Source organism: Camellia sinensis, chromosome 2, assembly GCF_055761805.1.
Source record: "Camellia sinensis isolate YWXY chromosome 2, ASM5576180v1, whole genome shotgun sequence".
NCBI lineage: Eukaryota > Viridiplantae > Streptophyta > Magnoliopsida > Ericales > Theaceae > Camellia > Camellia sinensis.
In genome coordinates this window covers 80,722,281-80,734,543 of record NC_138962.1, presented here as the reverse complement: position 1 = coordinate 80,734,543, position 12,263 = coordinate 80,722,281, and positions in this window count along the sequence as shown.

Here is a 12,263-nt window from a genome sequence, read left to right as displayed (position 1 = left end):
ATTAAAGAGGGAGAGGTTAGAAAAGAAGAGGGGAAAATCATTCGAGAGATTTAGAGAGAAAAGAGAGCAATAGAGGAAGATTGTCTAAAGTGCAACCTTGAGCCAAAACACTTCCAGCTTTCATAGCTACTGAAATTTCCCATTTCCATACAACAAAACCACTCCAAAAATTCTGATATAACTAAAGATCAATTGTCTTGATCACAAAGAAGAGTGTTTAGTGATTGAAGGTGAGAAAAACTAGAGAGTTAGTCATTTTCCATACTATAAACTCCATAATTTCGAATTGAGGATTTGAGAACACACTTGCTACACTTGAGAGTGATCAAGAGGAAGTTTGTGAACTAAGGAGTTCATCATTTCCTTGGAATGTGAATTTCACAAACTTTTCATTTTCGTACATTTCTTACTTATTTTGCTTATTTGCTTTGATTTCTTGTTATATTATATATTATTGTAATCTAATTGAAAGCGGTGAATTAAGAGACCCATATATATTATTTTTAGTTCTGTTTTAAGCATGAGAAAGGGACATTCCATGCTAAATGGTTTAATCTCTTTGGAGGTTCATTACTAGGGCATTATATCTCTCTCTCATACCAAGAACAAACTTCTTGTTTGACGCTTCTCTTCATTAGTGGACGTAATTATCACTTTTGGACAAAATGATTAAAGAATAGAAAGGTAATAAAAATGGCTAATAAAATTGGATTAAAGGGGCACAAGATAATAAAATTGAATTGGGTTCAATCGGACGTCATATTGAACCCATTGCATTTCTTACTTATTTTGCTTTTTTGCTTTGATTTCTTGTTATATTTATATATTGTTATAATTGAAAGTAGTGAGTTGAGACTTCCATATATATTGTTTTTAATTCTAGTTTTTTTTTTTTTTTTTTTTTGTAGAAATCTAAGAAAACAGAGTTTAGCCGAGCCTATAGAGCTACCCAGCCCATTAGTTGGCCGGGTAGCCACCTAAAAGTACACCATCGCCCCCGCAACCTTCATGATCGTACCCGCAACCTCTAGGCAAAACCGGGCAGCCTTCCGATATTGAAAAGATCAACCTCGGATGGTCTTTGAGACGCTTGAAGCTGCTATTTTCTTATGTTTATTTTATTTTGAGTGTTTGTGAGGTTTTTTGTATTGTGTTGTAATATTTATTCATCTCCCTCGAATTTGTAATATTTAAAATGTTGTAATAATTCCCCGCTCCCCTTCTTTCTATCCCATTCTTTTACTTGCTTTCTTTATTTGTGAATATGCATCATGTTTTGTTTTTCATTACATCCATGCTTTGCATCTATGTTTCATGCATCTTGATTCGGCTAAGGGGTTGTTTGGGATGAACTATATAAGTGTACTTTTTGACTTTTTGACTAAAAGACTAGAGGAAAAAAAGATGTATATTTGGGATAACTTTTTGACTTTTTACGAAAAAAATGTGTATTACAATATTGTATCAACTAGCAAAATTACCTTCCTACCCTTCTGAGCACTGACATACTTCCGTGCATGTCAGTGACTGTGTTATGCTGCACCGTGCGTCAATGCACTGTGCTGCACTATTTTGAATTTTTTTTTTTTTATCAAAAAGTGCATTGTTGGAAGGGGAGTGTACCAAGGGCATTTCTGTCTTTTTATATACTGTCTATTCAGAATTTTATTTCCTGCCCAAACATGTGAATAGTATTTTTTTTTTTTCTTTTTTAGTGACTTTTTGACTTTTTAGTTTTTTTAGGGAATGCCCACCACCTACTAGGTTTGCATTTATAGATTTAATCAATTCCTATATGATTATGTGCGCTATCTCATATTTTTGAGATGATTCACATGTCATATCTTAGAAGTCGAATCTTTAGTTGCATCTTATGAGTGAATTGCATTAAGATTTTGTATATAAAATCATGCACGTTTTACTCACTTTGTTTTGTAGTTGTTTGCAGGACGTCGGTAAATATGTAAGTTTTTATGCTTTAGCATCCTGCTTGTGTGTGTTTTTCTTATTATGTTTAAGCATCTTACCATGTGGCTACTTGCTTACTTGATATAACTGTATGAATGACAATGGATAGAGGTTGTGTCGCTTAATTTGGAATGATGTTGATTTTTCATGGTTGTAAACTCAATTTATTTGGGTTGTACATCTTCAAAACTCTCTCAGAATATATGAAATCAAATTGTTCCAAAATGAATGGCATAGTCTATACTTGTATGCTTCACATAATAAATTTTAGGATTTATTAAATAATCAGAATATGAGCATATAAAGAAAATAAAATTCATATCATGGTTTAGTAAAGGCCGATCTTTTGATTGGGTGAGTGTGGGTGCTCGATTAATGACATTCCCTCTTCATACCTAAGGTTCCGAGCCAAGCATCCTTGGTTACGACGAACAGTGGCATTGGCACGAGTCACAGGTTTCCTAATTTTTCCAAAATAAATATTAAATGGCGACTATGAGATCTGATAATGCAATCCGTTTCTAGCAAATAGTTTTTGCAATAAAATGAATTTTCTAAAAGTTGCTAAATCTGGACTCTCATCTATGTTCACATTGCACTCGTGAGACTAGATCAAAAAAATCAAGGGTCCGAACTATTTAACGTGCACGGGTACCCCCCAAGCATGTTACAATGATATTCTGATCTACTCCAAAAGTAAGAAAAAACATGAGAACCATTTGAGAACTGCTGTCCAGATTTTGAGAGAAAAAAAGTTATATGCAAAATTTTCCAAATGTGAATTCTAGCTTGACAGTGTAGCATTTCTGGGACATGTAATCAACAAGGATGGTATATCAGTGGACCCACAAAAAATTGAGGCCATTGTAGACTGGCCAAGACCAACCAATGTGTCAGAAATCAGAAGCTTTTAGGGGCTTACAGGATATTATCGCAGATTTGTGAAATGCTATTAACACAGTTGACATAGAAAAATGTACCATTTAAGTGGAATGATCAATGGAATTTAGCCTTTCAAGAACTAAAATCTAGATTGGTAACTGCACTAATTCTAACATTGCCTAATGAAACTGATGGGTTTCAGATTTATAGTGATGCTTCCTATAAAAGCTTGGGGTGTGTATTGATGCAAAATGGGAAAGTAATTGCCTATGCTTCTCGACAACTCCGCCCGCATGAAAAGAATTACCCAACTCATGGCCTTGAATTGGCAGCTGTAGTTTTTGCATTAAAAATTTGGTGTCGTTATCTATATGGAGTGACTTGTGAAGTGTACACTGACCATTAAAGTCTGAAATATTTCTTTACTAAAAAAGAATTGAATATGAGACAAAGAATGTGGCTGGAATTGATCAAAGATTATGACTTGCAAATCTTATATCATCTAGGGAAGACAAATACCGTTGCAATGCATTGAGTAGAAGTCAATCAGGAATTTGTCATGTTTGCTCACCGGTTAGAATGACTTGTTATGCGACCTAGAAAGAAATGAAATTGAAATTGTGCTGCATGAACAAGATGGGATTTTAGCCGCCATTTCCGTTCAGCCTGCAATCATTGAGGAAATTAGAGAGAAACAATTGCAAGATGAGTTTTTGAAGAAGATTGTGGATGAAATTGACTCAAAATCGAGGCCGGGATTTGTACTTGCTAATAATGTGCTGAAGTTTCAGAATAGAATTTGTGTACCGGATTATTCTGACTTGTGAAAACTTGTTATGACTGAAGCTCACAATTTAAAATTTGCTATGCATTCGGGAAATACAAAGATGTACCATGATTTGAAGCAAAATTTCTAGCGGCCTAGAATGAAAAAAAGTATTGCCAATTTTGTAGCAAGATATCTGTATTGCCAACAAGTTAAAGCTGAACATCAACGACCCGCTAGACTACTTCAGCCGCCTCCAATACCGGAATGGAAATAGGAGCATATCATGATGGACTTCATTGTTGGAATGCCTCGCTCCTCTCGAGGTGTGGATTCTATTTGGGTCATTGTTGGTTGTTTAACTAAATCTGCCCACATTTTACATGTCAAATATTTGTATAATGCGGATAAGTTGGCTAATCTGTATGTAAATGAGATTATGAAATTGCATGGAGTCCCAATTTCCATAGTATCTAACAAAGATCCCAAGTTTACATCGAGATTCTGGCAGAGTCTATAGCAGGCTTTGGGGACTGAATTGAGACTAAGCAATGCTTATCACCCACAGACAAACGGTCAATCTGAATGGACCATTCAAACATTGGAAGACATGTTACGGATGTGTGTGTTAGACTTCTAAGGAAATTGGGAGACTCATTTATCCTTGGCCAAATTTGTGTATAATAATAGCTATCATTCAAGCGTCGGAATGGCTCCTCATGAAGCATTGTATGGTAGGAAGTGTCGCTCTCCAATTTGTTGGATTGAGGTAGATAATAGACCATTACTAGGACCGGAACTTGTGCAAAAAACAAATGAAAAGGTGAAACTAATTCAGCAACGAATGAAAACTTCACAGAGCCGCCAAAAGAGTTATGCGAATGTCTAGAGAAGAAATAGAGAATATGAAGTTGGAGATCATGTGTTTATTAAAGTAACCCCAATGAAAGGCCAAATACGGTATAGAGTGAAAGACAAGTTGGCACCAAAATATGTTGGGCTATATGAAATTCTTGAGAAAATCAATCCGGTGATGTATCGGGTAGCCTTACCGCCGATTATGGAGCATATGCATAATGTTTTTCATATATCTATGCTTCAAAAGTATTTGAGAGATCTATTCCATGTGATTGAACCAACTCATATGCTTCTGAAAGATGATTTTACTTATGAAGAACGGCCAATACAGATTGTTAACAGCCGAATCAAAAAACTAAGGAACATAGAAATTCCATTGGTGAAGGTTGATTGGCAAAACCATGGAGGGACTTATGCGACTTGGGAGATCGAAGAAGATATGATGAAAAGATACCCATATTTGTTCCCTCTAGACTTGGCATTTTTCCAAAACGAACATAATTCAAGTTTGGAGGACCAAACTCTTTTAAGATTGAAGACTATAACAACCTCGAAATATGATTAGCCACTAAACCATGATTAAGAATGCTTAGTGAGTAATTAAGATGAAACTCTAAATTAATTGCATGTTTATTATATTATTTGTGTTTATATCTGTCTGCTGTAGGCATATATGTTTGTGTTTCTGTTTTGTTCTATGAATTGAAGGCCATGTCGGCATCTAATCACAAAATTGACTTGGTTTATGTATCATTTGGAATTTTTAGAAAATTATGATAGGTTTAATTTAATTTGATTCAGAACGAATTAATTAGAATAAAATAGATGGAATTAGCTAAGTCTAACCAAGTTTAATTAAATTTAATTAAATCAAGCCTATATAAGTCACAAGTTAACCCTTAGTTACATTTTACACTCTCATATCTTCATCCTTGATGACATAAACATGAGAAGATGAGAGAATTGAGATCAAACAAGGAAATTGCTAGAATTTGGAAGGAATTAGCTTGGAATTCAAGGATTTAGTTTGGAGCCTTAGTGAATTCACCATTTAGAGCTTGATTGAGAAGTTGATGTAAGGATTCAACATTTAGATTGTATAATCTTGGTATTTAGAACATGAATTTGAGTTATACAAGAATTGAGCTAATGAGTTAGTAAGGAAGATCATATCATGCATGCATGTTCATTTCACCACAATTTGAGTTTGATTTCAAAGAATTCTCACATGCATGTACTCCTCTTGCCTTTGTTTTAAGAATTCAACTTGTTTTGTGCTTAACATTTCATTTGAACAAGTTTTGAAAGCTTTGAAGCCAAGATACTTCATACATATTATGTTTATAATATACCAAGTTTGATTTTACACAATTCTCAAGCTTTTGAGCCTTGATTTGGAGAAATGGTTTTGAATTCATGATGTTTGACAAGTTTACACATGTTTTTTCAAGCTTTTGGCCCAAAAGAACATGATTTGTGGCTTTGAATTCGAATTTTGAGCTTGGGAGCAAATCTAGAAATTCCAGAATTCTATTTCTCCGCTCAAGCGATAGATCTTGCGCTCGAGTGACCACCCTTTGTTTTGCACTCCCCCTCAAGCGAGAAAAGTTGGCTCGAGCGTAAAATGCATACTCTCAGAAGTTTACACATTTTGCAGACCGCTTGAGTGAAGATCTTTGTCTTACGCTCGAGCGACCATTGAGTGAAAAATTCACACAACTAGTACTTTTGCAGAGTTTATAAACCGCTCGAGCGACCAAAGTTGCGCTCGAGTAACTATGTTTATTTTGAACCTCCGCTCTCGAGTGAATACCCTGTTTTTAGCAATTTAACTAAGTGTTGAACAACATGTTTTGGCATCCTCATTGCATCCTAGGCACTCCAAGGCCATGATTAAGATATAATAATGAGGATAAGGACTAGAAAAACGCCAAGATAAGAAAGAATTAAGTTAAGTGCTATCCGAGTATGTGTTTCAATATGTGTGTATCTGTTATGTTTGTGTAGGTCACGCGTCGCAAGTTTCGATTTGTCTACTCTGTCTATTTGCTTTGGAGCCATCTATGAGTAATAACTTAGTAAAGCTATGTTCAATTTTATTTATTTTCTATATGATGAAATAAAATTTGTTTTCTGAAATGATATGTTTTATATAATGAATGATTGTCCAATTTCTGACAATATATTCGTGGCATCCTTAGCATCATGTGATATCAGTTAGCTGTTACCCGGTATCGGAGGTTCCATCATGAAACTGAATATGTCTGCAATCTGTTGCCCGCACCGGAGACCCTATCATGGGGCTCAACATATCTATTCTCTGTTACCTGGATCTAAAGGTTCCTTTATGGAACTGGTTACATAACCACTATTTGATCTGCAACTGTTCTATATCTGTCTGCATCTGTTTTGTTAACGCTAATGGATGTACCACGTATGATTAAGCATGAACTCTGATTTCCGTATAAGTATATGAATCTGTTCCTGATATGGAATATGTTTTCTGAATCTAATAAGGGACATCATTCAATTAAAACACTTTACTCTATTATTGTTCATTGGGCTCCTGCTCATTCTATTATTCTATGTATGTATATGATCCAGTGAATGTTCAGGCTTAATAGTGGCAGCCAGAAGATTTGTTTGTGTTAGCTAACCCTTGTGCCTCCCGATGAGGTTCCGAAAGTCATGTAGTCATGTTTTGTGAACGTATAAGACTTTGTTTTCTTTTTGGAATATGAACAAGTTTTCTGTTTATTTGTATTTTGGGCTAAGTTCCCTTCTGGTTATATCTGTAATGAATGTGACATAAGACTACTGTAATTATGACATCACGCGTATGTATATAAGTTTTGAAATTTCTGTCACATGTATATACACAGCTCAATGGACTATGTATGTTCTATGTCTACTTCCGCTGGCCCCTTAATTACATGTTATTCTGTTCAAAGGTCTTTGGTAATCAAAGGATTATTAGCCAGTTACGACACTGAACCTATGGAGGCGGGTTTGGGTCGTAACACCATCGGTGGCTGCCATTGCACTTTAACACACCTTCTCTATTTCTGAATATAGAATTGTTTTGCTAATTCTACCTCCTCAATGTTTCCATAGATTTCCATCACTAGATTTGAAGGCAGAAAAAACTCTGGATCATAGCGCAGTTTATTTCTCCAAAACCAAACGGAGGCTATAGCACACATAAAGAGTGATTGCCAATGATCCTTAGTTTCCAAACCACCCAGCTTCCTACTCATATTATCATCAATCTAACTCTTTAAAGGGAGACAAAAAATCTTTCATGTAGGTTAATTGGCACCAATCGCTGCCAAATGGTTTGTGGAAGGGAACAATCTCTTAAAGCATGAACTACTGTTTCACTATGATAACCATACAAGGAGCAACTTGTATCATCAGAGATATGCCGCCGGATAATCTGTTAATTAGTCAAGAGCCTTCCATTTCTTGCCAACCAAACTAGGTGCTTCCAATAAGGTAGACCATGGGCTTTCCAGATAGTTTTCCATTCCATGCCATCGGTAGATAGGTTCTGATTGTCACAAGTATGTTCATACGCTGACCCAATGGTAAACCTGCCATGAGTTTCATGCTTCCAAATTAAACTATCCCTATTTTCCACACCTGGCTTCACAATGATGCAATTAATTCTCTCCCAGACCCAATCAGGGAGCAAGCGTTCAAACATCTCCCAGTTCCAACCTTGTTCATCAGTCCACAATTGGCTCATAACATTGCCTTGTTGCTCAACTTCGACCCTTCCAGTAGCTAAGTGTAACAGAGGTGTCTCAGTGATCCAATTATCCATCCAAAACTGCACATGATCACCATTGCCTACTTGTCATTTCAGTCCTTGTAAAATCTCTCATCCCTTACCAATACTACGCCATGTATAAGACGCATTTGACTGTCTATCTCCCCAAATGTTCTCGCAACCTCTAAAGTATTTACTTCGAACTACTCAAGACCACAAAGCTGTGTCATTTTGAAGAATCACCACCCTATTTTTGCTAGAAGCGCCACATTCATATCCTCCATCCGCCAAATGCCTAGACCCCTACATTCTTTTGGTCGGCTAACATTATCCTAAGCTATTAAATGAATTTTCTGATGATTTTCACTGCCGCCCCACAAAAATCTTTTGTCCAGTTGATCAATCGACAAACAAATTCCCTTAAGTAATTTAGTAATTTGCATAACATATGACAGGATTGCAGAAGTAACTGATCGAATGAGTGTAACCCTCTCTGCAAGAGATAATTGTGCTGCCTTCCAACCAGCTAACCCACTCTAGATCCTCCGCTCTAGAATATACTGATAGGTTGTCTTGGTTACCCGAGAATGGATTAGCAGTACTCCCAAATACTTCCCCAAATCCGAGGTGAACGGGGATGTTCAACAGAGTTCCCAAATCACGAACATAGGTTCTTTGAATATTAGACACATACATCTTAGATTTATGAGCATTCACCAGCTGGCCTGACACTTCACAAAAAGCAGCCATGGTTTCTTTCATGACTTTTGCTTGTTTTTCAGTATCTTCTCCAAACAAAAATAGATCATCAGCAAAGAGCAAAGAGGCAATTTCAGGTCCTCCTCTCGCAGGTTTCAAAGCTCTCTACTTCTTTGCTTCCACATCCTTCTCAACCATAGGTCCTAACAGTTCCATACATAATACAAATAGGCAAGGAAATAAAGGATCTCCTTGTCGCAAACCTCGTCCCGGAGTGAAAGTTGAAGTGCGCTCACCATTCCATAGCAACACTAATTGAACAGATGTAACACAATGCATAATTAGAGTGATCCAATTCATAGGAAAACACATCTCTTCAAGCATTGATCGCAAAAAGTTCAAATCAACTTGATCATATGCCTTTTCAAGATCGATCTTGATTGTCATCCCTCCTTTCTTACCCTTCATTCGTTCATAATATGCAAAAATTTCTGCACTATCACTATGTTATCAGACGTATGTCGCCTTGGAATGAAGCTTGCTTGATTTGGACCTACTAAATCTCCAAGTAGCGGTCGAATTTGAGCAACCAAACCTTTTGATAAAATTCGCATCACGACATTACTAAGACTAATTGGGCGAAACTGGGCTATTATCTCCGAGTGATCCACCTTAGCAATTAGAGTAATAAGAGTTTGATTCACTCTCTCTGGAACTTGCCCATCTTGAAACGCTCGTTGTACCATCTTTGTTACCGAGTCCCCAACAATGTGCCAATACTTTTGATAGAAAATTGGTTGCAACCCGTCTGGGCCCAGAGCCTTAAAAGCTCCCATGGAAAATGTTGCTCTTACTTCTTTCTTATCAATATTCCTCATCAAATTAGCCTACATTTCAGAAGATAGTGTGGGTCCCTTTGAAACACACCTACTCTCCCTTTTGTTGTGTGTATCACACTCATATAACTTTTTGAAGAAATCGATGGCCATAGTCTTCAATTGCTCTTCCTCGGAACACCATGACCTACCTTCCAACTTTAAAGCCATGATCTTGTTTCGTCAAATCAAGGTCGTAGTATGAAAATATTTAGTGTTTCGATCACCCAAACCCAATTTCTGAACTCTAGATTTCTGGTGCTAGTGAATCCCCTCTTCTAACAAAATTCAATTAAACTCTTGAATTAATTGAGTTTCCAGATTCTGCAAGGATTCACACTCATTCTGGCCCAGGACCCTTTGGATGCCTTTTAGCCAAGCTAAAATCCTCCGCTTATTTCGAAAAATATTCCCAAAGACTGAGTTATTCCAAGCCTAGGCTGCTATACCAAAATTCATTGTCGTAATCGCAATATTCCCCACATTATCATTCCAATTTTGACTAACCACATCTTCAAATTGTGGATGTGTGAACATGCTACCTCTAACCTAAAAGGTCTACTATGCTGTGGGGGAGTACTATTTTCCAAAGTAACCAGAATTGGGCAATGATCCGAATGCGTTCGAGGCAAGTGTTGACCCCCTGCTTCTGGAAACAAGTTCCTCCATTCCATGTTAGAGAGCACCCTATCCAGCCTCTCGAATCACATTCGACCCCCGTTTAGAATTCACCCAAGTATTTCCTGGTCCTGAAAATCCCATATCAATTAAACCGCATTATGTGAACATAAATTTCAGAACATGAAACTTCATGTTTCGGATCATCTACCATGTATATCATCAAGAAAACAAGACTAAAACTTACCCGAATTCATCGATGAACGGTTAAACGGAAGCATCTGATTGTCAATAAAACTTTTGATATTGACTTTGTTAGTGCCTTCTAATCCTTTCCTTTTTGGTGCCTTATGTTTCTCCTTGAGAGGATTTAGAAGAAGAATCGCAGCTTTTCACCATTGGAAGGAATAGGGACCATAACAAAACTTAAGGCTGAAATTGGTTTTTTTAGAGAAACATGAAACGGTGTGGCAGTTTGTTTTTCAAAAAGAAAACCAACTTAACCAATTTGTTTTAATTTCTATTTCTGCCCCTTATAAAAATAGAAATTACTCAACTAGTATCTACACATTAGGTCCATGACACATATACCCTTAAGCTTATTAACTAAATTGAATCACTTAAATTGTAGGCTTCTTATAAATGATAACACCATATTTAAATATGTGGTCCCATTGAGATATTATCTAACAATCTCCCACTGGACCACATATGTAACCTGAAAAATGTGCTTAACTTTAGTGAGCTCAGAAATTTGTTATCATGACCTGAGGGTTGTCCATTAACTATATTGATATAGGATCAAAGCGGTCTTCGTTACATTAATCGTAACTCGACCCACCAATGGTCACGTATACCAATACAGCTAAATGACATAGATCAATCATGAATGCGTAGCATGGAAATTACATGTAATGTGATCCATACATGCCTACTTCCAACTGGTCCTACTTAACTTTATTGAGATCAATACTTCACAGTACGTAACAGAGTGTAATAAACTGAATACTTCATTTCTGCAGAAATTAATCTAATTATATAGATAAAACTCAAGGCTGACATGAAGCAGTAATATAAATACAAACTCCCACTAAACCAGAATGTTCTCAAATAGAACAACACCCATATGAGCAGTGTGCTCATGAAAGACCTTGGGTGGTAGTCCCTTCGTAAGTGGATCCGCTATCATGGAGTTTGTCCCAACGTGCTCTATGGAAATCTGTCCACTCTGCACTCTTTCTTTTACAACTAGGAACTTGATATCAATATGCTTTGATTTTGTCAAGCTCCTGTTGTTATTGGAATATAAAACTGCAGACTTATTGTCACAATATAACTTAAGTGGTCTTTCAATGCCTTCCAAAATACGCAACCCAGTGACAAAATTCCGCAGCCATATCCCTTGGTTTGATGCTTCATAACATGCTACAAACTCTGCAGCCATGGTGGATGAAGCTATGAGCGTCTGCTTTGCAGACCTCCAAGAAATTGCTCCGCCAGCTAACAGATAAATATAGCCTGATGTGGATTTCCTATTGTCTTGGCATCCAGCAAAATCGGAGTCGGAATATCCAATGACCTCTAACTTATCCGATCTCCTATATGTGAGCATATATTCCTTTGTTCTCTGCAAATATCGCATAAAACGCTTGACTGCTTTCCAATGATCCATGCCAGGATTACTTAAATATCTGCCTAACATGCCAACTAGGAACGCAATATTCGGACGCGTACATACTTGAGCATACATTAGACTCCCTACAGCCGAGGAGGCATAAAGAATCTTCTGCATTTCTTGAATTTCAAGACTGTTATTCGGGCATTG